General features: G+C 42.0%; 1 protein-coding gene across 1 annotated transcript in view; it reads right to left on the reverse strand.

Annotated features, from left to right (window-relative positions):
- Positions 1-25,432, reverse strand: part of LOC126481901 (protein D1-like) — a 100,520-nt gene extending 75,088 nt beyond the window's left edge. Inside the window, exon 1 of the mRNA XM_050105859.1 lies at positions 25,351-25,432. The gene's annotated coding sequence lies outside the window, so the exon portion shown is untranslated. The remainder of the gene's footprint in view (positions 1-25,350) is intronic.
- Positions 25,433-26,198: the final 766 nt, after the last annotated feature.

A 26,198-nucleotide genomic window follows, 5' to 3' on the forward strand; every position in this document is an offset into this window, starting at 1 on the left:
GCCGGCCCACCGCCCGTCAGTACAGCAGTGCACCTGATGATGGCAACGTGGTCAATTGCCGAAATATTGTATCCTGTGCACAGTCATACCAGGCTGTTCACCCGAGATTTATTTCGTCATAGATAATGTTGTGAATTGACTGTAACAGTTGACCACCCTATTCAAAGAAATATGGCCCAATGGCACAAGTTTTTGTTACACCACACCACACAATGACATTAGGACTATGCAAACAACGTTCATGCAGTTCTTCAGGATTTGTAACTGACCAATAATGAAAGTTCTGTTTGTTTACATAACAGTCCAGATGAAAATGTGCCTCATCTCTCATTATGAAAATTTTTTCTGTCATCAAATCAATCATTTGCTCTGAAAATGCTTTTCACTTTGAATAGTCATTGGGCTTTTAACTGCTGAACAATAGCCATTTTGTATGGATGGAAATGCATATCGAACCGAAAATTCATCTAACAGGGCAGTCAAATATATGCAAAGCAGCAGCTTGTTTAAGGGTCGGCTGCTGAGGCCTGGCTTCCACAGCTTCTCTTACTCTATCGATATTCTCTGGCATCCGGGCTGACCTTGGACAGCCTATCAACTTCCGTTTCAACGGTGAACCGGTAGCTTTGAAGTTACTCACCCACAGCATAATTGTGTTGCACTTCGGAACTTTTCCTCATGGATCTAAATTAAAATGGCTACGGAACTGCCACTGCATAGCAACACAGGAATCGCCATTTTTAAAAACTGCCTCTACAACAAAGGCGCGATGCTCAATCAACCATTGCTCCATGGGCACCAAAACTGTCCATGTGTAGGCTCTGAAACGCACTTATCCCCACCTCCCCTCACCACCTCCTCACTCAAGTGCATGGCAGCGAAAACTGTCAGATCATTTTGCCGCTCCCTGTATCATAAATGTAAATAACATTGTGTAATATTATTGAGAATCTAAAGGCTTATGTATCCATTAGTCTTGCTACTCAATTTCTGCAAAGTATTACAAAGTTGTAATGGGAATTACTGGAATTGATATATTTGTAACGCTGTTTATTCACTTTACAAAATTGCTACATAATTTCTCAATGTTAATGGTTTCAACAGTGTGATCGTCTTTGGAAAATAAAATGTTGCACGAACATATATGATGCATACTTTGTCAGACTGGTGTATTACCTTAGTATTCATTTAGTCTCACTGTTATTTCATGCCTGATCAACATTTACTTTCAGTAACCACTCTGGATGGTATGGGATGCCAGCTTAGCATATCACAAAAGGTTCAACTGAGAGCCAGGCTCTGGAAATGATATTTTTGAATTCCTTAAGACCTGAGTTGAAACACGGCCCCAGGAGTAGACAACATTCTAACCACTGACGGCCTTGGGAGAGCCAGTCCTGACAAAACTCTACCATCTGGTGAGCAAGATGTATGAGACAGGCGAAATACCCTCAGACTTCAAGAAGAATATAATAATTCCAATCCCAAAGAAAGGTGTTGACACATGTGAAAATTACCGAACTATCAGTTTAATAAGTCACAGCTGCAAAATATTAACGCGAATTACTTACAGACGAATGGAAAAACTGGTAGAAGCCGACCTCGGGGAAGATCAGTTTGGATTTCGTAGAAACGTTGGAACACGTGAGGCAATACTGACCCTACAACTTATCTTAGAAGAAAGATTAAGGAAAGGCAAACCTATGTTTCTAGCATTTGTAGACTTAGAGAAAGCTTTTGACAATGTTGACTGGAATACTCTCTTTCAAATTCTAAAGGTGGCAGGGATAAAATACAGGGAGCGAAAGGCTATTTACAATTTGTACAGAAACCAGATGGCAGTTATAAGAGTCGAGGGGCATGAAAGGGAAGCAGTGGTTGGGAAGGGAGTGAGATAGGGTTGTAGCCTCTCCCCGATGTTATTCAATCTGTATATTGAGCAAGCAGTAAATGAAACAAAAGAAAAATTTGGAGTAGGTATTAAAATCCAGGGAGAAGAAATAAAAACTTTGAGGTTCGCCGATGACATTGTAATTCTGTCAGAGACAGCAAAGGACTTGGAAGAGCAGTTGAACGGAATGGACAGTGTCTTGAAAGGAGGATAAAAGATGAACATCAACAAAAGCAAAACGAGGATAATGGAATGTAGTCGAATTAAGTCGGGTGATGCTGAGGGAATTAGATTAGGAAATGAGACACTTAAAGTAGTAAAGGAGTTTTGCTATTTGGGGAGCAAAATAACTGATGATGGTCGAAGTAGAGAGGATATAAAATGTAGACTGGCAATGGCAAGGAAAGCGTTTCTGAAGAAGAGAAATTTGTTAACATTGAGTATAGATTTAAGTGTCAGGAAGTCGTTTCTGAAAGTATTTGTATGGAGTGTAGCCATGTATGGAAGTGAAACATGGACAATAAATAGTTTGGACAAGAAGAGAATAGACGCTTTCGAAATGGGGTGCTACAGAAGAATATTGAAGATTAGGTGGGTAGATCACGTAACTAATGAGGAGGTATTGAATAGGATTGGGGAGAAGAGAAGTTTGTGGCACAACTTGACTAGAAGAAGGGATCGGTTGGTAGGACATGTCCTGAGGCATCAAGGGATCACAAATTTAGTATTGGAGGGCAGCGTGTAGGGTAAGAATCGTAGAGGTAGACCAAGAGATGAATACACGAAACAGATTCAGAAGGTTGTAGGTTGCAGTAGGTACTGGGAGATGAAGGAGCTTGCACAGGATAGAGTAGCATGGAGAGCTGCATCAAACCAGTCTCAGGACTGAAGACCACAACAACAACATGGCTTACTCAGGTACTTCTAGAGGAAAGCTTGAAAGATGAAGTAGTCCAAAGAATCAAATTATGTAAGTGGAATATGATCAGAATACGAATAATATGCAAAACCTAATACTCATAAAATGTAAAAAGAAAGTATGCACTCATCATTTTATTATTGACTCAGGTTTCCCAAACTGTCAGAATACTGAAACTATTCATCACAGTTAAGCTGCATAATATCTTTTACCAATAACAAAGTTTACAGTTTGTCATACAGGCTACTAGAAGTTTACACAAAAACTAGGTGACGCCACAGCAACACTGTAAAGCTTATGAAAAACATTAATATTAGTGGCTTTATTTGATATAATTAATACTGTGTTTGGACTCTCGGTGTTGCTACAGCTGTCTTTCCATTACATTACCTTTACTGTCATCATAGGTCTTGTACTGTACTTTGTCCAAGTTTCCAAATCAAGAGACAACAAAAGTAAAGTTAATGAGCAATAATTTCTGAAAATTTTAATCATTATCTTACACAGGCCACGTATACCATCTTAATCTACATACTTTCTGCCACTTTTCATCTTAATCTCAATGTTTTGCACACTTTCTCAAGTTTGAAAATATGTTTACAATAAAACACTGTTCCCACTTCCTGAAGACACTGACACCCTGTTTGCCAAATATCCTCCATTGTCTTGTAGCATTAACTTCACATATGTTCCTTAACAGAATCGAAAAGATTGTAGTTGGGGGATGCCAACTCGGTACTGTAGGGAAGATGGTGGAAGAGTTTCCACCCAGAGGGCCATATCTTCTCTGCAGTGAAACAAGCCAGGTGAGGAGGCGTGTTATTCTGCTGTAGGAGATCTTCTTCCCAGGGAGTTTATCATCCAATGCATGAAGGAGGTACAAAAGTGTCTGGAGATAGTGGGTGTCATTTATGATTTGTCGAGGTTTAACAAAATCAGTCAGCCTCTTTCCTCATTGCATATTGTGGAGACAGTTCAAGGGCGACTGCTATGAGGCTTACTATGAATACTCATCTTTCCATCTTTGAACATTTCACCCATCTTCTAAGATTGCTGGCACCCATACAGTCATCTCTACAGGCACACTGAAGTCTGAGGCAAATTTCAGCAGTACTTCTTCCTTCTTTAACATGTATTCAATTATAGCAAGCTGACGAAAAGAGGCATTGATCGGAAGTACTGCCCGTGGTCACATGATATACGCTTATGATGTTCAGTATGGCCAAAGGTGGTATTTTTGTTCAGTCTGCAACTGAAATTTTAACCCTTTAACTGCTCTGGCCGTGTTAACGCGCGCACCTTTGTACCTGTCCCAAAGGCACACGCGTTAACATGTCCAGAACAGTTAAAGGGTTAATAATTGGTTGCTCGTAACTTTTAGTATGGTCCTCATAACAAGACAAAAGTATCCTTAAACCTGGTTTTGGCATTGGAACGGCTACATATACCACTTTATAATGCTTTTGGCAATTCGTGTCAAACTGAAAACACAGGGTGTAAAAACCTACATATCCAAATCTGTAGAATTATTAGAAGAGATAGAAAGAACCTTTTTTAAGTGTCACAAATATGAAGGGTTTGATGCTGGACTTCCCTTAGGCCAACATTCATATCCAATTTGACTATTTCATATGCAATTTGTTGACAATGGAATCTGATTGGACCACACAGTTAGGTATGTCTTACCGCTAGGGAGTGTAAGTTTTTGTTACTGTTGGGATTTTGTGAATGAAATATTTGTTACGTATGTTGGCAGTGAGTTAAGGTGTATAGACGTCTCTGCCTATAATATTCTTAGGTATCTGTTCTGTGTTATATGCCTTTGTGTAGTATGCCTTTGTAAATTGCCAAGAACATATTAAGATAGTAAAATACATGTTCCTAAATAGCATTTCTCCAATAGTATTATTTTACTGCACAAATATATAATCCAACAGATTACGGGTTGATGAAGATTCAATTGAATAAGTTTAACCAGTGAATGGTGGAAAACTTAATATTGTTTGTGAGCAGTTTATATTTTACAGTAATTGTAACTGCACAAATGGCTTCTGCCCAACAACAAAGACTGAGAACCTCATTGGTTTAGAAAACTATGCAACTTGAAAGTTTGTGGTAGAAGTCCATCTACAACTGGACAACCTTTGGGCTGCCTTTGATGGAACATTTAGGTCAACAGATTAAGATTTCCAAGAATAAAAATTGTAAAACAAAATCTAAATTAATTCTTGTAGTCCATCCTGTAAGTTAACGCTCATATAGAAAAGGCTGACACAGCGAAGAAAGTTTGAGACAATTTAAGAAGAGATTCTGATAATGGAGGTTTAACTAGAAAAGTAGATTTGCTAAGAGAGCTTATCACCAAACCTTTAGACGAATGTAAAAATATTGATGAACATGTAACAAAATCATCTCCACTTAAAATCATCTACGAAATATTGGATTTGACATTGCCGAAGACTGGATTGGTACCTGATTACTAGTGTGGCTACCTGATAAGTATCTCCTCATGATCATGGGCTTACAGAGTTCAGCGATATCAATCACAGGTGACAGCAATAAAGTCAAGATATTAGATGATGTTAACAATTCACAAGAATATCCTATTCAGGACATGTAAACAGCTTTATTTTCAAAATACAAAAAGAAGAAACCGGTTCAATGTGATAAATGTGAAAAAATGGGACTTTTGCATTCCACTGCACAGGAAAAAAAAAAGAAAAGAGTGATGTTTCAAAAGGTTCAGAGAGGAAAGAAAGCAATAAATGCAAAGTACTTACTGCATATTATTCTTATAATAAAACTGAAAGAAAGAGTACAGACTGGTTCTAGATTCTGGAGCATCTACACATATTACCAAGAATCAATCAGTTTTAGGTGTGAATACTTCTCAATTTCAGTGTGAACTGGTAGGAGAGATAAACTTTAATTTGAGCATTAAAAGTGACTCACAAGATATGACAGTACATAATGTACATTATGTGAAGAATGTGGCTACAAATTTACTTTCAGTGAATAAGATACAGCGAATAAGGGCAACAAGATAATTTTTTATTTTATTGGTGCAGAAATAATTGATATGACTGGCAGTGTGATAGTCAGAACAACTAAAGAAAGATATATTTATAAATTAGATGTTCTCCACATCGGAAATAGTTATACAGTGTATTCTGCAAAAAGTTTTTTGTGACATCAAAGATACCTTAATAGGAAAAGTATGGCCTTGTTAAATGATATGGCCAGGGTACTAGTTGTAACTTACCTTGTGAAATTAGTATAAAAGAAAGCTAGTCAGGTTACCATTTAAAACACGTAAAAATAAATCTGCTGATCTTTTACAGCTGATAAACACTCACCCTTGTGGGCCTATGGAAAAAGAATCTAGAGGAGGCAGTTGTTATTTCCTTACCTTGATTGACAATTTTTCAAGATGTATCTATGTCTATTTTCAAAGTACCAAGCATAAAGTGAGCAAAATATTTGGCAGTTTTCATGCCACAGATGAAAGACAGACTGGTAAGAAGATAAAAGTTCTCTGATCAGACAATAGTAACGAATATGTTAATAAACAGTTTAGGCAACAATCAAGTGAATTTGGAATCAGACACAAAACTACAGTTCTGCTCAAAACAGAGCAGCAGAAAGGGCTAACAGAACAATTGTAGAGGAAGCAAGGAGCATGTTAAAGGAAGCAGCATTACCAAAATGTTATTGGGCAGAAGCAGTATCAACTGCAGTGTATCCAAATAACAGATTGCTTAGTAAAGCTGTACCAAACAAGATGGCATATGAAATTTGGACTGGAAAGGAGCCTGGTCTAGATCTAAGAATGTTTGGATGTAATGCCTTGGTACAAGTTGCCAAACAACTTAGAATAAAATGGAACTCTAAATCTGAAACATATGTTTTTAATGGACACTGTGAAGATACCAAAGGTTTTGTTGTTGTTGTGGTCTTCAGTCCTGAGACTGGTTCGATGCAGCTCTCCATGCTACTCTATCCTGTGCAAGCTTCTTCATCTCCCCGTACTTACTGCAACCTACATCCTTCTGAATCTGCTTCATGTATTCATCTCTTTGTCTCCCTCTACGATTTTTACCCTCCACGCTGCCTTCCAATGCTAAATTTGTGATCCCTTGATGCCTCAGAACATGTCCTACCAACCGGTCCCTTCTTCTTGTCAAGTTGTGCCACAAACTCCTCTTCTCCCCAATTCTATTCAATACCTCCACATTAGTTATGTGATCTACCCATCTAATCTTCAGCATTCTTCTGTAGCACCACATTTAAAAAGCTTCTATTCTCTTCTTGTCCAAACTATTTATTGGCCATGTTTCACTTCCATACATGGTTACACTCCATACAAATACTTTCAGAAATGACTTCCTGACCATTAAATCTATATTCGATGTTAACAAATTTCTCTTCTTCAGAAACGCTCTCCTTGCCATTGCCAGTCTACATTTTATATCATCTCTACTTCGACCATCATCAGTTATTTTGCTCCCCAAAATCTAATTCCCTCAGCATCACCCGACTTAATTCGACTACATTCCATTATCCTCGTTTTGCTTTTGTTGATGTTCATCTTATATCCTCCTTTCAAGACACTGTCCATTCCGTTCAACTGCTCTTCCAAGTCCTTTGCTGTCTCTGAAAGAATTACAATGCCATCGGTGAACCTCAAAGTTTTTATTTCTTCTCCATGGATTTTAATACCTACTCCGAATTTTTCTTTTGTTTCCTTTACTGCTTGCTCAATATGCAGATTGAATAACATCGGGGAGAGGCTACAACCCTATCTCACTCCCTTCCCAACCACTGCTTCCCTTACATGTCCCTCGACTCTTATAACTGCCACCTGGTTTCTGTACAAATTGTAAGTAGCCTTTCGCTCCCTGTATTTTACCCCTGCCACATTTAGAATTTGAAAGAGAGTATTCCAGTCAACATTGTCAAAATCTTTCTCTAAGTCTACAAATGCTAGTAACATAGGTTTGCCTTTCCTTAATCTTTCTTCTAAGATAAGTCGTAGGGTCAGTATTGCCTCACGTTTTCCAACATTTCTACGGAATCCAAGCTGATCTTCCCCGAGGTTGGCTTCTACCAGTTTTTCCATTCATCTGTAAAGAATTCGTGCTAGTATTTTGCAGCTGTGACTTATTAAACTGATAGTTCAGTAATTTTCACATCTGGCAACACCTGCTTTCTTTGGGATTGGAATTATTATATTTTTCTTGAAGTCTGAGGGTATCTCGCCTGTCTCATACATCTTGCTCACCAGATGGTAGAGTTTTGTCAGGACTGGCTTTCCCAAAGCCGTCAGTATTTCTAATGGAATGTTGTCTACTCCCAGGGCCTTGTTCCGACTCAGGTCTTTCAGTGCTCTCTCAAACTCTTCACCAAAGGTTACAGATTCATAAATCCTAAAAACAAAGAGGTAATAACTAGTAGATGTGTAATAATTTTAGAATATGGGAAAATGAAACAAATGGTAAAAAGGATGTGTAAATATTAACACTGAAGAAAGTGCACAAAAACATACAAAAACACCAGGAAGAAATTGCTCTGGAACAGTGACATATATTTACTGAAGAGGAAATGGATAATGAGGTCCAGGAAACTCCAGCAGCAGAGGACATAAATTTATGGCATACATCATGTAAACATTACATTCGGATTATGAGATGTATATCTACATCTACATTGATACTCCGCAAGCCACCCAACGGTGTGTGGCGGAGGGCACTTTACGTGCCACTGTCATTACCTCCCTTTCCTGTTCCAGTCGTGTATGGTTCGCGGGAAGAACGACTGTCTGAAAGCCTCCGTGCGCGCTCTAATCTCTCTAATTTTACATTCGTGATCTCCTCGGGAGATGTATATAATGCTCAGGCATTCAACAATGAACCTCTTACAGTTGACGAGACTTTAGTCAGCCCAAATGCAGATAATTGGGAGAAAGCTACATAAAAGGAATTTCAGTCCTTTTGCCAAGAACAATACTTACAAATAGGTTGATGCACCACAAAGAAAGAAACTATTGCGAGTAAGATGAGTCTTTACTATTAAAAACCCTGAAGATGCTATGCCAAATTTTAAAGCCGGTTTGGTAGGTATTGGCTGCTCTTAGACAGAGAGCACAGAATATATAGAAACACACTTTAAGATATCTCCTGCCCCTTGCTGTTGAACAAAATTTATTTATCACCAAGTGGATATAAAGACTGCATATTTCAATGGAAGACTGGAGGAAGAAATTTTTGTGAATCCGCCTCAGGACACCAAGAAAAGAACAAAATTTGGTGTCTGAAATGGAGAATGTAGGTCTTAAACAGAATGGATGCTGTCGGAATTAGCACATACATAAAGCATTAACATACCATAACATAAAGCATTAACAAGAAAGAGCATGAGTCAGCCAGCAACTGATCATAGTACATATTCAGAAAAGAAATGAGGAAGAAACTGTAATTTTGGCCTTATGGGTCGATGATATTTTTATTTTGTCAAAAAGTGAAAGTTAAACGAATAGTTCCAAAAACAACTTCAATCTGAATTTGATATGCATCTTTTAAGCGAAGCAAAACTATGTCTTGTTACAAATATCACAAGAAGTGACAATGGAGAAAAACTGTAGATTGACCAGTCAATTTGCACAAAGAAAATATTAGAGGAATTTGCATAAATAACTGTAAGCCAGTTAGCAACAGAAGACGAAGTGTGTAGAAAGGAAGTACCTTATTTGGAGGCAGTGTAAGTTTTTTATATTTACATCAAACTTTTAGGCCAGGTAGTGCCTTTGCATACTATGAGCAGGTTTCGCAAAGACCCTAAAATTAAAGTTTGGGTTGCTGTTAAAAGAATATTTAAAAGGAACTGCTGATTACAAATTAAGGTACTGTAGGTCAGAAAACATTAATGTTATAGTAGCAATGCAAACTGGGGAAATGAACTGTTTAACAGAAATTCTATTATAGGTAGTTGTTTCAAGATGGTGAGAGGATTAACATCTTGGTCTTGGAGGACACCAAGAACAGTGGGTTTGAGTACTGTTGAGACTGAGTATATGGCACTGCCTTTCAATATAGAAGAGGTGTTATGGTTAAGGACTTTAATGGGTGAAACTGAGGCTCATATGATTATTGAGTCGAACAAAGTGTTTTGCAACAACATAGGAGCTATGAAGTTAGCTCAGAATCAAATAACAAGTGTGCAATCCAAGCACATTGATATTATGAACAATTTAATTTTGTACCACTTAAAGCAGAAGGATGTTACTATAAACTATTTGTGTACACAGGAAATGCTTTCTGATTTATTGACCAGGCCTCTCAGTGAAGACAAATTCCAGAAACCAGTAAAATTATATGATTTAACAGCATAAAGTGCCATTCATAGTCCTTTGATATGATGCAGTGTTCAAGGTTATTGCGATCATATAAAATATTTGTTCAAGAGAAGGTGTTGGCATTTTGGTGAACAAAATATATTTGTTATGTTTGTTGGCAGTGATTCAATGTGTATAGACCTCTCTGCCAATTATATGTATTCTCAGGTTTCTGTCTTACATGTTTGGTGTATGTCCTTGTGTGGTACACCTTTGTAACTTGCCAAAAACACATTAAATACACTTATGTTCCTACATAGTGTTTCTCCATCAATAATATTTTACTGCATAAATATATAATCCGACAATTAATGCTAGCCATGTCCTTATCCCTGGATAAATAAAGAGTGATTATTGTTTATGTTATGTTTCTACTGATGTTTATAGTTTTTTGATGGGTGATTACACTCTAATGAAGTTGACTGACATGCATCTTATTTATGGGGAGACACAATGCAACAGTTGAGCAGCAAATCACCTGTATGCAAAACAATTTCCATGGAGGAGGTTACAAGATCATGTCACATTTTGAAGACTTGATGTCATATTTATAAAACAGGATCCCTTAGGCCAGATGGATGGAAAGCGGGTAGATCTTGAAGTATGCAAACTGCTCAGTTCGAGAAAGCTGAGTTACGAGAAATTGAGGACAGTCCCAGCACACAGTCCATAGTCAAGAAACTAAATACCTCCAATGCCAATGAGTGGAACATCCTGCATCAGCCAGATGGGCATCCATTCAAGTATCAGAAGGTACAAGCTCTATCACATGATGACTTTCCCCAGTGTCTGGAACTCTGTCAATGGTATCTGCACTGCATTGCAAACATCCATGACTTCCAACTGTGTTTCACTTACTAACAAGGCTGGCTTCACAAGGCCACAACAGCCATGTCTGTGAGCTGGAAAATTCTAAGGCAACTTGTGTTTTCCACCATCAACAGATTTATCATAAATGTGTGGGCTAGTATTGTTCAAGACCATCTGATTGCTCTGTATCTTGTGTGTAACATCCTTGGTGGAATAAATTGCTGTATATTTTCCTATGAAGCACTACTGTAAATGTTAAGAAATGTCCCACTAGCGGTCAAGCAACAGTTACGGTTCCAGTGTGATTGAGTCCCATTATGAATTGGGAGGGGTTGGCCTGTCTCATGGACACAACATCCTCCAGACATCACGCCTATACAGCTATTTTTGTGGGGGGTGAATGAGGAATCTGATGTATGTGACATCAACAGACACTTCAGAAAACCTGGTCTCTGGTTTGACTGAAGCGGCAGCCAGTATTCATGAGACACTCGCTTACTTTGAGAGTGTGAGCCAACCATTAGCACACGGATACCAATTGTGCATTCAAATAAACTGACATTTTCAGCAACATCTCTACAACAATATTCATCACATGGCAGTTTGCACACAGTCTCCGAACATCTCTGAGAGTGAAAACCTCATTGACTTTATTGTCACAAAAAAATATCCTTTTATCCCCTCTAAACACTCCAAAATTGTCTATCTGTAGTTTCTTTACACCCCACAAATGCACAAAAAAAGAAAAAAGAACACACACACACACACACATACCAATGGAAGTGTCCAATTCCACCCATCTGCTTTGCCCCGTGACGTATTGGTGGTGTTGTGTGTGATGTCGCTACAACATGGTGTTTTTTTTCCTTGGTTGTGTTTGTAGATGTAATTTTGTTGTATTTTATGGTGTCCTCTGATGGTGCATGTGGACGTGATGGGTTTAATGTGTTCATTTGAGTTTTTATTGTCATTGTGCTAGTGTGGTCTTGAGTTTAGGTAGTCAGTGCGGTTACGTGGGTGTTTGTGTACGAATGTGCATGTGTGTGTGTGTGTGTGTGTGTGTGTGTGTATGTGTGTGTGTGCACATGCGTGTGGTGGCCAACCTAGGTGGTATTGCTGTAGGCTTTTGTTGGTAAGTAATTTTTTTCTTGTTTTATTCTATAGTAATTGTGATGTTTTGTCTGTTGTATATTTATGATAGGTCAGTTGTGTTTTAATTCATGTAGTGAGTACGGAGCATTTGACTTTTTGAGTTGTTGGGGTTTTGGTTCCACTTTTCCGAGTTGCGGGTGTTGATGTTTTGGTATCAGAAACTGCAGTTGAGCTATGTAGGTCAAGGGAAATGTCAGACTCCTCTTTTCGGGGTCGTACGTGTTGATTGGTTGGTTTGTGGGATTGAAGGGACCAGACTGCTATGATCATCCGTCCCTTTTTCCAAAATTTCAAACTCCGACACATATTAAAAACGAACAATGGAAAAGACGGCAGACAACACAGGACAAGAAAGACTTAGACAGAGACCAGAAAAAAAGGAATTAAAATCACACAGAGTGTGACAGTGGTTGGCCGACCATAGAGACAAAAAAGGAAAAGCCAACCACCGAGAAACACATCAAAAACTCAGTCTAAAATCGTAGGCCAAAGGCCAGACTCAGCACAAAAAAGATATCACTTAGATTAAGTGATAAAAGCCCCTGCCTGAATAAAATGCAAAACAAAGCCTGTCATGGCAGTGTCATCTGTCAAAAGGGAAGGGAGCATATCAGGCAGCGCAAATGTCTGCCTGAGCACAGCTAAAACGGGACACTCCAACAAAATGTGGACCACCATCAAAACAGATCCACAACGACATAGAGGTGGGACCTCACGGCGCAATAAGTGGCCGTGCGTCATCCATGTGTGCCCAATGTGCAGCCAGCAGAGGACAACAGACTTCTTGCGAGAGACCCACATGGATGACCACCACACAGTCATCATCTCCTTGATAGCACGGAGTTTATTGGGTGTGATCAGATCGCGCCATTCAGCGTCCCATAGCGCAAAAACTTTGCGGCGTAAGACTGCTCGCAAATCAGTATCCAGGAGGCCAATGTCCAGAGTTGGTTCAGTGGTGGCCTGTTTGGCCAGGCGGTCAATATGTTCATTGCCAGGGATGCCAACATGACCAGGGGCCCACACAAAGACCACAGAGCAGCCGCAACAGGCAAGAGTATGGAGGGACTCCTGGACAACCATCACCAGACAAGAGCGAGGGTAGCACTGGTCGATACCTCGTAAACTGCTCAGGGAGTCGCTACAGATAACGAGGGACTCACCTGAGCAGGAGCGGATATACTCTAGGGCACGAAATATGGCGACCAGCTCAGCAGTGAAAACGCTGCAGCCAGCCGGCAATGTTGTTCGTAATGGTCCCCTAGAGTGAGAGCATAACCGACACGACCAGCAACCATCAAACCGTCAGTGTAAACAACACCAGAGCCCTGATACATGGCAAGGATGGAAAAAAAGCGGCGGCAGAGGAACTCCGGAGGGGGTGAGTCCTTCGTGCCCTGTGCCAATTCAAGCCGAAGGCAAGGGTGGGGCACACACCACAGTGGTGTACGCACGGGGGCCCGGAAAGGAGGTGGAAGAGGGAAAACCCCAAGCCTGGAGAGAAGCTCTCTGACGCAGACCGCGATCGAACAACCCGACCGGGGCCAACGTTCTGGGAGATGGACGACCGACTGAGGGAACACGAGACGATAATTTAGATGCCCAGGCATGCTACAAATGTGTGTAGCATAAGCAGCCATTAAACATTGGCGCCGTAACTGCAGTGGAGGGACACCTGCCTCCACAAGTATGCTGTTCAGAGGGCTGGTCCCGAAAGCACCAGTGGCAAGTCGGATTCCGCTGTGAAGGATTGGGTCCAGCACCCGCAACGCAGAAGGGGATGCTGAAACATAAGCCAGGCTCCCATAATCCAGACGGGACTGGATTAACGCCTAGTAGAGCCGTAAGTGGGTAGATCAATCGGCGCCCCAGCTGGTGTGGCTCAAGCATCGATGAGCATTAAGATGCCGCCAACACATCTGTTTAAGCAGCCAAATATGTGCGAGCCAAGTCAACCGGGCATCAAAAACCACACCCAGAAACCGATGTGTCTCCACCACAGCAAGAGGTTCGCCGTCAAGATAAAGCCGCGGCTCAGGGTGAACAGTGTGTCGCCGGCAGAAATGCATAATGCGGGTCTTGGTAGCCAAAAACTGGAAGCTATGCACTACAGCCCAAGACTGTGCCTTGTGGATAGCACCCTGCAGCTGACATTCAGCAGCTGCAATGCCAATGGAGCTATAGTAGAGGCAGAAATCGTCAGCATACAAGGAAGCGAGACAGATGTTCCCACCGCCACAGCGAGCCCGTTAATTGCAATTAAAAACAGGCAGACAATTAAGATGACCCCTGCGGTACCCCGTTCTCTTGAACTCGGGGGGGGGGGGGGGGGGGGGGAGGAACTATGGTGGGAGGCCCCAACTTGCACGCGAAAGGTACGATGCGAAAGAAAATTTCGTATGAAAATTGGCAGCAGACCCCGAAGACCTCAACCATGTAGCTTAGAGAGGATGTGATGGCGCCATGTCATATCGTACACCTTCCGCATGTCAAAAAAGACAGCGACGAGGTGCTGACGGCGGGCAAAGGCCATACGGATGGCTGACTCCAGACTCACCATATTGTCAGCGGCAGAGTGGCCTTTACGGAACCCACCCTGAGACAGAGCTAGAAGGCCCCGAGACTCGAGTACCCAACTCAACTGCCGGCTCACCATGCGTTCGAGCAACTTGCAAAGAACGGCAGTCCACTGAAAGGTGTTTGAGCAACTGACAGTGGATGTGATCTGGCCCAGGAGCTGTATCAGGGCGAGAGGCTAGGGCAGTGTGGGATTCCCACTCACTGAATGGAACATTGTAGGATTCAGGATGGTGGGTGTGAAATGAAAGGCTCCGACATCCCAACTGCTCTTTAATGGAGCGGAAGGCCTGTGGGTAATTCACAGAAGCAGAACTCAGATCAAAATGCTCTGCCAAGCAGTTTGCAATTACGTCGGAGTCAGTACAAACTGCTCCATTCAGTGAGAGCGCAGGAATGCTGACAGGGGTCCAATAGCCATAGAGGCGCCTAATTTTGGCCTAAACCTGCGATAGAGAGATATGGAGGCCAATGGTGGAGACATACAGCTCCCAGCATTCCCGCTTGTGTTGGCGAATAAGGCGGCGGGCCCGCTCTCGCAGCCGTTTAAAGGCGATGAGGTGTTCTATTGAGGGATGTCGCTTCTGACACTGGAGCGCCCGCCAGCGATCTTTAATCGCCTCAGCGATCGCAGGCGACACCAAGGCACAGTCCTCCCCCGAGGGGACGCAGAAGAACGGGGAATGGCAGATTTTGCGGCAGTAATGATGCCGGTGGTGACCGAGTGAACCAACGCATCAATGGCTTCAGTAGAAAGAGGCACAAAAGCGGCCATGGAGGAGAACAAGTCCCAGTCAGCTTTATTCATAGCCCATCTGCAAAGGTGCCCAGAAGAGTGATGCTGTGGCAGTGACAGAAAGATCGGAAAGTGGTCACTACCACACAGGTCGTCATGCACATTCCATTGGACAGACGGTAAGAGGCTAGGGCTGCCGATCGAAATGTCGATGGCTGAGTACGTGCCATGCACTACACTGAAATGTGTGAAGGCACCATCATTTAAAATGGAAAGGTCGAGCTGTGTCAATACATGCTCAATGGTGGCGCCTCGACCTGTTGCCACTGACCCACCCCACAGAGGGTTATGGGCGTTGAAGTCACCCAGTAACAGGAAAGGTGGCGGCAATTAGGCTATCAGCGCAGCCAGGACATGCTGCGGGACATCACCATCCGGTGGAAGATAGAGACTGCAAACAGTAACAGCCTGTGGTGTCCACACCCGAACCGCGACAGCCTCTATAGGTGTTTGTAGAGGGACAGACTCGCTTTGAAGAGAGTGAAGGACATAGATGCAGACGTCACCAGATACCCTTTCATAAGCTGCCCGATTCTTATAATAACCCGATAGCCACGGAGGGCGGGGCTTCGCATCACTGGAAACCAAGTTTCTTGAAGAGCAATGCAGAAGAAAGGGTGAAGGCTGAGAAGCAAGATGGTGGAAGAATCTGCCGCAGTTCCACTGGAGGATTACATTGTCTATGGCTGAGAAAGGCGTAAAGGGACTGGGGAGGCAGATTACGCCGCTGGTTCACTTGCTGCCACCAGTTCAGTACCCACGTAAGTGACATCCATTGCGTCCAAGGGTCCGGCGAGATCCAGGTCTTCAACAGACGCCAGACTCTCGACCTCATCCTCAGACGCTGAGCTTGTAGGAAGCGGTGGGACGGGTGGACCGCAATGTCGGGATTCTTGGGAACCTTTTCTTTTTCTGCTTCTCGTGATGTGCCTTCGGTGGTTCAGACTGGGAGGGCTTCTCTGGATCAGTCTCAGGGACGGACGACCACCGTGAGGCCCTATGACCAGCAACCGGTGGTTGTTTCAGCCACTTGCGGGTGTCCACTTTTCCGCTGGTCGGAACTTGCGAAGGGAGGTCCCCAAGGGACCCCTTCCTGGCAAGAGGAGCCGAAGAAGTCTTATGCTTCTCCAGCTGGGAAGTGGGAACTGATGTCCCCGATGGTTGGAGGGGTGTTGCTCCTGAAGGAGATGGAGCAGGAGCAACAAGGAGTGAAGGGCCCCCACAATCAAGGGGGCCGGTGGATTCTGATGGATCATAGAGCCAACCGTACGTGACGACACGGGAGATGGGAGAATCGTTGATGCAGCAGCAGCATAGGTTGACATCATTGGCACAGGATGTAGCCTCTCATATTTTTGCTTGGCCTCAGTGTAGGTCAGGCAGTCCAGGGTCTTATATTCTATTATCTTCCGTTCTTTCTGGAATACCCGGCAGTCCGACGAGCAGGGGGAATGGTGTTCTCCGCAGTTAACACAGATGGGAGGCGGGGCACATGGAGTACTGGGATGCGAAGGACATCCACAATCTCGACACGTGATGCCGGAAGTACATCGGGATGACATATGCCCAAAGTTCCAGCATTTAAAACACCGCATCGGAGGAGGGATATATGGCTTCACATCACAGCGGTAAACCATCGCCTTGACCTTTTCGGGTAAGACATCACCCTCGAAGGCCAAGGTGAAGGCACCGGTGGCTACCTGATTATCCCTCGGACCCTGATGGACGCACTGGACAAAGTGAACACCTCGTTGTTCTAGGTTGGCGCGTAGTTCATCATCTGACTGCAGAAGAAGATCTCTATGGAATATAATACCCTGGACCATGTTTAGATTCTTATGGGGCATGATGGTAATTAAAACATCCCCCAACTTGTCACAAGCGAGCAACCTCCGTGACCGGGCAGAGGATGCTGTTTTGATTAGAACTGAACCAAAGCGCATTTTGGACAAGCCCTCCACCTCCCCGAATGGGTCCTCCATATGCTCCACAAAAAATTGAGGGTTTCTCAACATAAATGATTCACCATCAACTCACGTACAGACGAGGTACCGGGGTGAATAATCTGCACTGCCGTCTTTAGCCATACGTTCCTCCCATGGAGTGGCCAGGGAGGGAAATGATCTCGGATCATATTGCTTGCCATTGAGGTTAGACCTCGATTGCTTCGAGATTGCTGGTGGAGGCCCACCAGCGAGAGATGATGTACCATGCTTCATTGCGGGTCATGCGCCCTGATGCCACCCACTCCGACCAGGGACTCTCCACGTGGGCGCCGCCCAGCCACAGCAAAGACCACCTGGCAGGATGGCCTTTGCCGGGAGTCCTGATGCCCCAGAGGGATAGGCATCTACTCCTTGGCATACATGGGGAGGTAGCAGCTCAGGCATCAGCAGTGCAATCCCTGTGTAGTCAGGGGGCTACCACCAAGAGGGTACATGACGACCCCACCACAACAGACTGGCTACCGTGCTGGATGTCGCGTGTCGAATATCCATGTATATCACGAGGGCAAAGATGGATCTGCGCAATAGAGGGAATGTATGCTACCTGGAACACACCGCAGCTGATGTGGCCAGAAGCTCGGTGTAAGTCCAACTCCATGACAATATCGGGAGTGCCAGATCTTAGGGCAAGGTGCACCACGTAAGGCGTCCTTCCCCAAATGGTACGCACTAACCGAAAAATTTTGAAATGGAGTGGTCAAACCCCTTAGGGGACCATCACATTAAAGGCCAAAACAGTTGAGACTCCTTTTAGGTGCCTCTTACAACAGGCAGGAGTACCGCGGGCCTATTCCTACCCCCGAACCCGCAGGGGGCGTACGTGTTGAGTTTTTGGTATCAATAGTTGCGGTTGAGGTATACGGGTCAAGGGAAATGTCTGTTTCGTGCGGTTTTGTTGGTGTATAGAAATACTGTGATTTAAATTTTGTTATATCATTTGTTTTAGGATTGTGTGGTGTTTTTTATTGTATATTTAGCTTGTCCCTGCCCTAAACTCCCAGTTTCCTGTGGTTGTCCCATTAGTATCATTTTTATTTTGGAGTGAGACGTTATTGTGTCATTTTTATTTTTGTTCGTGTTTGTTGGCGTGTGATCACAGCCGACTAAAGATACTGGCGTGGGCACTGGAAGCCATCTTGTTTGCGAATCAGACAGAGTAGATCTGTTGTTCATAAGCCGTGCGGCTTGTGATGTGTTGCTCAGTAAGCTGAACTTTGTATTGAATTGTGGATTAAGTATTAGCTGCTACAATCTTCTGTTTCCAAAGAAAAGTTCATGAATTTGCATTTCTTTGAACAACAAGTACTTCATAAATGCTAATATAATTACTTTTTGTGACTACTTGATAGGCAGAGAACACTTGTGTCTGATTGAGAGGTTATGCTGAATGCTGCATCGTAAACTAAGTAAATGTGTTCAAATACTTTTTGAAATATGTATATGTACATTGCAAAAACTACATTGAATTTCTGTTTTCAGATACTGGTACTAGAAATGCCAAGGTGCTGCAGAGTGGCTGGCTGTAAAAGTAATTACAGATCTCAAAATGAAGCTGTCAGCACATTTTCATTACCAAGTGATGAGGAACTAAAGAAAAAGTGGCTAAGGAAAGTTCCCACCGATTTCTCAAAGCTAAAGAAACCAGTAATATACATAAAATGTCTTACTGAATAGTGCATAATCAAGACAGAAAAGTCTGTATTTGATGGAGAAATAAAAACATTTGAAAGAAGGTATCCCAAGGTAAAACCAAAAGCAGTGCCTTCAATTTTTCCAAATTTACCAGAATACTTGACAACATCTGGACCCTCATGTAGAAGATTATGTGATGTAGACTGTGACATTCTTGAGAAAGCAGTGACAAGAAGTTTGGAAGATCACAGGCAATATGAAGAACAAATGCTACTAAAAATTTGGGGAACATATGCAATTACTTTTCACGTGCAGGCCTTATCAGCAAGAAACAGGAGTGCTGTATCAAGTGTGAACAGAAGGCAGTGCTGTGCTTTATTGACATCAGTAATGAACTGCCAACTATTTTAGACTCTGTAACTGTTAACACTGATTTAAGTGTCCTGCTTTCTGTCAGTAGATACTAAATTCCCCAGCATAAAGTGCCCCTGAATATAAGTCATTAATACCAAGCATGTATTTGATAGATTATTGAAATGTTGAGTCAAAAGCATCTGAAGGAGCCAACTTAAACAAGTGTTTGGTGGTTGACAATATAGTGAAAGTGTTAGAAGATAAATTTTCAGGTGACTCATGTTCACAGCTGCAGCTGATAGTTTAGCAGATTCAGTTCCTAACAAGAACTGACAACAGTCGTAGATACTGTGGGAACACATTACTGCCAACTTCTCTGTGTGTTCATTCACCGCCAGCATACGCAGCTGTGGACAATATTGGTTACCTATATTTTCCACATCCATGCACTACCAGAAAGCTGACAGGTAAGTTCAGTTTAAATAATATAACTGTAGATCGCAGTGTAGAGTATTTGAAAGTTACGAAAATATTTTTGAAAGATCACTTGTGGTAAATGTATTCCTCAATGTAATTTACATCGAGCCTTGTTTGATCTTTAAAGGAGATACAATTTATGGTGCCAGTACAATTAATAGCAATGATCTTGCCGAAACAGCTCAGGTTTTCATGATATCCAGCGTATTTTCAAAATTTAAAGATGTTGTAACTGTCATACCAGGTAATAATTTAACTGATCAACAGCTAAGAAATATGTTACTAAATATAATTACTGAAGTAGAAAAAGAAGTTTACTGTGTTATCTTCAATTTCAGATAATAATACAGTAAATTGGAAAGCTTATGAGTTACTGACCCCTAGTGGTAGCGTTCTCGCTTCCTGAGCACAGGGTCCTGGGTTCGATTCCCGGCGGGGTCAGGGATTTTTCCTGCCTCGAGATGACTGGGTGTTGTTGTGTCGTCATCTTCATCATCATCATTCATCCCCCTCACAGTCAGAGGAAGGCAATGGCAAACCACCTCCACTAGGACCTTGCCCAGCAAAGCGGTGTGGGTCTCCTGCATCGTTCCTCTACGCTCTGTCAAGAAGCATGGGACTTCATTTTCAGTGGTATTTTGCAGCCCTGTGGTCAACATCCTAATGACAGTACTAAAAAGTTGTTCCTAATTTTTGACACAGTACATATACTGAAATGTATCCATATTAACTGGGTTACTAGATTCTTGAAGTTTCCAAATTTTGACAATTTTGAAGTTGTAGTTACTGCCGACTTTGAGTATTTAGAATTGTTGTACAAGAAGGAAATGGTTCGTTGGTGAGACACAGTCATTCATTGTCATTTAAGGCCTTCCAATATTCAGCACCAAAACGTTAACCTTGCACTCGAGATATTTGATGATTGAAATGTTGCTGCTTTAAAGGTCTTAGCTTCATGAGAGACAGATTTTGCAGGCTCTGAACATACTTCATCTTTGTAATTGGTGGCACACTGTTAATGTGAAAGGTGCACATGAAGGTGAAAGGCTTAATGATCAATATAGGCAGCCTATTATGGTAAACAGCTCGTTACAGTTAGTTTTTTTTTTAAGAAAATGGCTTTATGGTTAAAAAACTAGAGGTAGAGTGTTCATAACTCCAACACTTTGAGCTCTTAATCAGTACATTTGATGGGTTTTTACTACTGATTCCACATGAATTTGATCATTATAAGCCAGATTAATATATTACTGAGTAAGTTTCAGAATGACAATCTGGAAGATAGTTTTAGTAGTTACCATCAAATGAGTGGGGTAAATTAGTAAGTTACATTCAGACACATGAAAGTGAAAGGAAATTAACCCTTTTACTACTCTGGACATGTTAACACGCGCACCTCTGTACCTGTCCCTGTGTGCTCTGAACATGTTTAAGTGCCACCAGTCCTTCTGCCTGGTACTCTGTACGTGTCTGCTCTGGATGTGTTAACACGCGCACCTTGGTACCTGTCCCTGTGTGCTCTTAATGTGTTTACGTGTGCCACCAGTCCTACCCGGTACTCGGAATGTGTCTATGGTTTATGAAACATAGACACGTTCAGAGTACCAGGTAAAAGGACTGGTGGTGCACATAAACACGTTCAGAGCACACAGCGACAGGTACAAAAGCGTGCGCGTTAACACGTCCAGTTAAAGGGTTAAAGATATGGTACTACTAAATTCTTTGAATAAAAATATTCCTCTGTGTACACTGCCTCCTTGCTCTGGAATATCCAATAAATGTGTGACTGCTGAAAAATATTCTGCAATGTTACAGGAGAATTTTGAAGTGTCACAGGTACCAGAAAATTTCCTGCTGGTGCTGATGTACATTTCTGGTTATGCTGTAAAGAAGGGGCTTTTTCTAAAAAAAAAAAAAAAATGTGAGGTTTGCACCTCTTTGATGCTTCCTGATAAGGAAGTTGAAATATCCATCCCAAATTACTTTGTAAGAGAATATGATCAAGGAAAGTTGACTGCTGTTATGGTGACTGGCCTTGTTTGGTGCATGCTGAAAGCAATATTACATTTGTATTCAGGTAGTTTCATTGGTGATTCACGTCAGCTTTCTGTCTTGCACAAAATATGTTGCTTAAAGCTGGAGAGCTGTGATCTTGGTGAAGTTGACTTAAGTAATGCCTGGAAATGTCAGAGAACTTTGAAGAACATACCGCAAAATATTAACCTCCTATCCTATTAAGTAATGATAAACAACCAACCTAAAAATGTCAATGATTCTATACGCAGTAATAAATGTGCCAGGCGGTTAATGAAACTGAGGACAACATAGAGTATTTTTGTGCTGAATTTTTTTAATTTGTTAACTCACTGCATCAGTGGAGAAGTTTCTACTGTTAATTAATATGTGGTAAAATAAATACAGTTTTCTAACACAGTCATTATACTTTCCACCACAATATGTCAATGACAGGTATAAATAATGTATTATACTACTTTAAAAATCAAGGAATGTGTAGTTTTTCAACAAGTTACTATGTAAATACTCAATACATTTCTTTTTTAAAATATAATTGATTTCCCCCTGCCCTTTACAACAACTTTGTAGCTCAAATTTTAATGAAGTTTCTGTCAAAGAAAGACGGAAGATTTCACTTTAAAGGTTGTATGTTTGACTTATACAGTTTTTGGGGTTAGTTTGTGTAATATTAGGAGCTAAACACTCCATTTCCACAGTGAATGAGTGAAATTTAGTGCTGAGACAGAATATGAAGTACAATGTTTCACATTAAATATGCTAGTGTGAAACATAAAACAAAAACACTTCACAATTTTTTTGCACTGTTATCCTGTTATGTAACTTGCCACGCTCTCTCTCTGCCTCTCTCTCTCTGTGTCTGTCTGTGTGAGAGAGAAAGAGACTATTTGATAAACAAAATGCAATAGTGAAGTATAAAGCAATTATTTATGAGTATCACTGTGAGTGAGTGCCACGCCTTTTCTTTTCATAAAACATCGAAACTGTTGCATTGTGTTGTTAAATATATTAATCAAACTCTTTTGAGGCCAAAAGTTTGAAGTAATTTAAATACAATAGTATTACTGACAGCAGTATTCCTTTAATATCAAGAGTAAATAATAATCACCGAACAGTAATTTAAAGAAGGAGAAACGACAAACACTCGAGAGTCGGTGCATGCAGAGCTGGGTCACCAGAGGCCCGAGTTTCGGCCGTAGCACTACAAAGCTGATGTCGACCTTGGTGTTTATGTATTGACTTCATTGTCGCCATATTGTATATGCTGGACCAAGCTGTTTCCGCCAAACTGACGACATCATGTGTCAAGGCAGAAGGGTGGAATCGGATGCTTCTGTAATGCCAACAAAGACAGAGTGAGATAGAGACACTTTCTTTTCCTCTCTGTCTCTCTCTCAAGCATGTGGGCGGGCGCACGCGCCCACACACACACACACACACACACACACGACAAAAGTCATGCACATATACAGATGGCAGTAGTACCACATGTACAACGTATAAAAGGTCAGCGCATTGGCAAAGGTGTCAAATGAAAAGGTTTCCAACATCATTATGACAGGAACTATCAAAATTGAACATGGAATGGTAGTTGGAGCTAGACAGATGGGACATTCAGTTTGAAAATCGTTACGGAATTCAATATTCCAAGATCCAAAGTGACAAGAGTGTGCCGAAAATACCAATTTTCAGGCATTACCTCTTACCACAGACAATGCAGTGGCCAACGGCCTTCACCTAACAACCGAGAGCAGCCACATTTGTGTAGAGTTGTCAGTGCTAACACACGTGTAGCACTGCACGAAATAACCACAGAAATCAATGTAGGACATACAACAAATGTATCCGTTACGCCACAGTGGCGAAAATTGGCACTAATGGGCTATGGCACAGACCGACCAATGCGAGTGCCTTTGCTGATAGAATGACAATGCCTGCAGTGCCTCTCCCAGACTGGTGACCATATCGGTTGTACACTAGATGACCGCAAAACGATGGTCTGGTCAGATGAGTCTCAACTGCAGTTGGTAAGAGCTGACAGTAGGGTTTGAGTGTGGTGCAGACCCCATGAAACCATCGACCCAAGCCGCCAGCAAGGCACTGTGCAAGCTGGTGACGGCTCCATAACGGTGCTGGCTATGTTTGCATGAATTATTGACTGGAAATGGTTATGTTCGGCTATTTCGAGACCGTTTGCAGCCATTCATAGACTTCACGTTTCCAAACAACGATGGGATTTTTATGGACGACAATGCATCATGTCGCTGGGCCACAACTGTTTACGATTGGTTTAAACAACATGCTGGTCAGTTCAAACGAATGATTTGGCCACCCAGGTCGCCCAATATGAATGCCATTAAACATCTATAGGACATAATGTAGAGGTCAGCTCGTTCATAAAATTTTCACAATTATGGACGGCTATAGAGGCGCACGGCTCAATATTTCTGCAGGGGACTTCCGATGACTGATTGAGTCCACGCCAAGTAGAGTTGTTGCACTACGCTGGGCAAACGGTGGGAGACCTTATTAGGAGGTATCGAAGGACTTTTGTCACCTAGCGCATAGATGTGCGGAGTATTGTCGTTAGTCGTTGGGGTTCACTGGCTCAATGGGTCTTAGGAAAAAATGAGATATCACGCCTATATACCGATGACGTCATTAACGAGGCGGAGCCACGATTCCCAAAAAACCGCAACACTCAGTCGTACAGAAGTCACTGAATAAAAAATCCAATGGTTGACACTACTAAACCAACAACGAACTAATGGAACCTCAACGCGAAAACATCTACAGCTACGGTATAGACCAGTCTGAAGGGCATCTACGCTCAAATCTGAACGGCATTAGTGCAACCATCATATTCATACACGATCTCCGCTCGACCTATGTACGCTTGGTAAACAATATGATCTAAGCCAGTCCCCCGCAGTAATTAAGCCTCAGATAGTAAACAAAACACACGAACATCCTTTTCGAAACACACAAAACATCGCAGAATCCATCTACGTAACGGACGAAGCCACACTTCCAAGAATATTCAGCAGACTCGCATTGTACACTACTAAGAGATTCGGTAACGATGTGATACCCGCCAAGTGTGCTACCATACGAACACTTAAACTGATTTTAAATTTTTCCTGTCAGCGTCTCGGTATCCGATTCGTCCGTTCTTATTTTAAAATGAAGTTTTGTAACAATCAGGAAAACAGCAATCTTCACGTACTACTATTCACGAAGACTAATTGGATTACTGGAGGAAGCATATAGTTTCGACTAATGCTAGAATCTCATATTATGTCATAAGCTAACCTACTTGTGATATTAAATTTTAAACGCTGAAATTAGTATCTTTCAAATCACACTTGCTATTCGCGCCAGCGGCACTGACACAGGCGACATTAGTTGAGCTTAAACATCGATACGCTATCGATTAATCGATAGTGCCAGCGCTGCTAAGATCATCGCTTTGACTATCGATAGTCACATCGTTGAAATATGATTCCCCGTAAGTGCACGCAAACAGAAACAGTTGTTCTATACGCTTGCATCCAAGGCGTGAGAGGTACAGAGGGCAAGTGGATAACAAGAAGGTGTTTCATCAATATCAAATTTGGCGGCGCCTTGGGCAGTTTATGCTGTTTTGTTATGTTAGTACATTGGCCGCTGCAGGGGAGGGGATGTGACAAAAAAGATTTTGTTGTTTGCTTCCAGTACCGGCAACTCACAGGCGTGTGCATCTCGTACCGATTAGTTACTATGGTAAAAATTACACACGTAAATAAAATGGAATAGTGAATGCGCGTTATAAACATGGACAACTTCAAATGTATACATGTACTTATTTGTATTAAGGAATAACATAGTCGCATCTAAGAAGAATCAGAAAGAGCTTCAAAATCCAGCAAATAGGGTATTAACACCCAAGAAGAATAGGAAAATCAAGACTTATTCTGACAGCCATGCACGAGGATTAGCAGTTATGTTAACAGAAAGAGGACCTTCTGCGATTAATGAATGCACAATAGATAGAATCGTAAAACCAGGAGCAGGTTTTCGAGATGTATCAGCATCAATCAAGAAAGACTGCAACACCTTGACAGATAAAGACTTTGTAGTTGCAATGGCTGGAGCAAATGACGTCAATAGAAACGAGAGGG

The sequence above is a fragment of the Schistocerca serialis genome, chromosome 5 (genome assembly GCF_023864345.2).
Source record: "Schistocerca serialis cubense isolate TAMUIC-IGC-003099 chromosome 5, iqSchSeri2.2, whole genome shotgun sequence".
NCBI lineage: Eukaryota > Metazoa > Arthropoda > Insecta > Orthoptera > Acrididae > Schistocerca > Schistocerca serialis.